Source organism: Sinocyclocheilus rhinocerous, unplaced genomic scaffold, assembly GCF_001515625.1.
Source record: "Sinocyclocheilus rhinocerous isolate Xijiao unplaced genomic scaffold, SAMN03320098_v1.1 scaffold111, whole genome shotgun sequence".
Taxonomy (NCBI): Eukaryota; Metazoa; Chordata; class Actinopteri; order Cypriniformes; family Cyprinidae; genus Sinocyclocheilus; species Sinocyclocheilus rhinocerous.
Genome location: NW_015642811.1, coordinates 713,533 through 716,839, shown reverse-complemented (window position 1 = coordinate 716,839; position 3,307 = coordinate 713,533).

Here is a 3,307-nt window from a genome sequence, read left to right as displayed (position 1 = left end):
TGAAAGCTGAATAAATAAGCTTTCCATTGATGTATGGTTTGTTAGGATAGGACAATATTTGGCCGAGATACAACTATTTGAAAATCTGGAATCTGAGGGAGCAAAAAAATCTAAATCTCGAGAAAATCGGCTTTAAAGTTGTCCAAATGAAGTTCGTAGCATTGCATATTACTAATCAAAAATTAAGTTTTGATATATTTACGGTAGGAAATTTACAAAATATCTTCATGGAACGTGATCTTTATTTTGTAATTATTGTAATATTTAAACCATCCCAATATTAAAGATTATTGTTAAATATTAAATGGTTACCAGACAAGCAAACAAATGAATAAATAATAAATAAATACATACACATTTGTTTAAAAATAACTGTTTGAGCTAATATTTTTAACTAATTTGTATTGTTGTGGAGAAGTGTAAAGAAATAGATGTATTTCTTTAAAAAAAAAAAAAATACCTAAAAGCACATAACAAAGAAAGAAAGAAAGAAAGAAAGAAAGAAATTAACAATAGCAGTTTTTTAACTAATTTGTAATGTGGTGGATTAGCTTAAAGAATAACATTTTAAAAGGTAACTGTCAAATACGTAATTACTGTAAATTAAATTGTAAAGATTATTGTTAAATAATCATTAAATAATATTAATATTAAATATTAATAGTAAAAACATATCTCTGAGAATCACTGGTATACATGATGCTTTCCTTTAAGAAGAGGAAGAGGAAGAAGAAGATGAAGAAGAAGAAGAAGGAGGAGGTAAGTAAATAGATCACAAAATGTGGTGTTAAACGTGTTACTTATCGCCTCTGATTGTAACCAAGTGCCTGCGTCTGCAGTTAAGCAGTTTGATGCTGACAAAAGTCAACATGTGCAATAGCAAATCAATGCTGATGGTAAGGAAATACTGTGGGTCATCTCTGTGTCCTTCTACTCCATCTCCCAGCCTTATAATGAAGTCAAACTCAAGCCTCTGTACTTACAGCACAAAACAAAAAGCCCTTACATTAGCCACCTCCTGCCCGTGGTTATAATCGACCATTAGCGTGACCACTAGGTTACAGGGCCAACCCTGCCACCATTCATTCTGTCTTTAAATCAGACTTGACTCACAGCATAAGTTCACTCACAGAACCACATGCTGAAAGCTGAAAAACAAAAACTAATGTTCACAACACGCACAAACCATTCTTTGCCTCTAGCCACCCCTCTAAAACAACAAAGCACAGTCTGTTTACTCTTTTTTGACATTAATGATTAACTATAGTCACCCATCAACCCCTTTATTTTACACGCAGACAGTTGCCGAGCAACATCAAGTTTTGTACTTGTCGTGTATCACATGACAAATGTACCAAATGTCACAGTTGAAGCCATTATTTATTATTATTTCATTTCATTCTTATTATATATATATATATATATACAGTGGGTACGGAAAGTATTCAGACCCCCTTAAATTTTTCACTCTTTGTTATATTGCAGCCATTTGCTAAAATAATTTAAGTTAATTTTATTAACTTAAATGATTTTAGCAAATGGCTGCAATATAACAAAGAGTGAAAAATTTAAGGGGGTCTGAATACTTTCCGTACCCACTGTATATATATATATATATATATATATGATACATTGATGCCTGTCACAAAAAGAGGGAGGAGTCAACAAATCAGTGATGCACACACACACACACTGAAAGAAAGAGAGAGAATATATAATATATTTATTGCTTTGATAATATTGTGATGTCACAGAGTCATGCCAATAAAGCTAATCTGAAATGAATTGAGATATTTAGAGCCAATATCATCATCAGTCATTACTCCAGTCATCAGTGTCGCATGATCCTTCAGAAAAGTAAATTAGAAATATTTTCTAACAATATAAGTCTTTACTATCACTTTTCATCAATTTAACATCCTTTTGAACATATATTTTGAATAAATGCTGTTCTTAACTTTTTATTCATTATTATTTATTTACTTATTTTTGTTGTAGGGTTTCTCAAAATACCTATTGCAAGTAGTAAGTAAGTAAATAAACAAACACACAAACAAATAAATAAATTTTTCACCTAAGCACTTTGTTTAGAGACTCTTAAATGTGATCAGCATCACATTGCTTAGGCAATTAAACAGTAATGCATTCAGTTTAAGATTAAATTCACTGAAGCCTATTCTGTAAATTCCATACAGTGGTGCTTATGGAATATATTCATCAGCACTTCTGAGCACTGAGACATGGAAACTAGTCAGCCATCTGCTCTGTTGTCACACAAATGCAAACTCTCTCTCTCTCTCTCTCTCTCTCTCTCTCTCTCACACACACACACACACACACACACACACAGGCACACTCAGTTGCCTGGTGTTGTGCCAAACTCCATCAAACCCTTCTTTACACTAAGAAAAAACTGTCAATATACAGTACAATATACCGTAATATTTAAAGTAATTTTTCCGTTTTTGGTTTTTACATGTGTTTTCCCGTATTTTTGAATTACGCTTTGCATTGTGGGAGCGAGAACCTTGGTCGCTTATCGGCGCAAAAACAGTGCAAGGGCAGGCGCCATTACTCACGGAGATCTTCTCGGTCAAAGTTTCATTTTAAAGTCGGCTTTCGAATTTGGGGAACCTGTTTCTACACTTCCGTGGTAAATTATAGACTATGTTGTTAAATGTCACATGTTTGACGTAACATTAATTTAGTTAAGGTCAGACTTGTTTGGCAAGTGAATGTCGGAGCAGTCACATTCAACATTTTCTGCTTATCGTCACACATCTTACTTACGGAGGTTACTCTTTTAATTGTTTATTAACTTTTAATTGTTGTTGATGCGCTGTATTTAGTGCTGATCATATCGTTTCAAGCATCTGTCATTACTGAAGAGAAGCAGTTGTGATAAATCTGAAGCGCAGTACTAACGTAGTTAACGTTAGTTTAATGCCTTCAACAAAAGCTGGCAGAGGAATTGTCGAGAAAAGGAGAGACCATTTACATCTTTCTCATTCCTCTAAGACTCTTGCATGAACAACTTCGAAAATCCATGTAATATTTGAGCTTTTTTCAAATCTCAAAATGGAACTTGGACTAAACATGCAGATAAAAGGGGAAAAAAACCTGGAGGCCGTGTTCAGTAGTTTCCTCAAACTGGCACATGGTGAGAGGTATACTAAGAGCGCACAAACACGTGGAGCCCTGCGTCTCACATGCTCCTACTTCAAATTGTATAGTTTTCTTAGTTTCACATTGAAATGTCAAGCATAAGTGAACAAATCTTTGTTCCATATTTTCAAATGCTGTACAA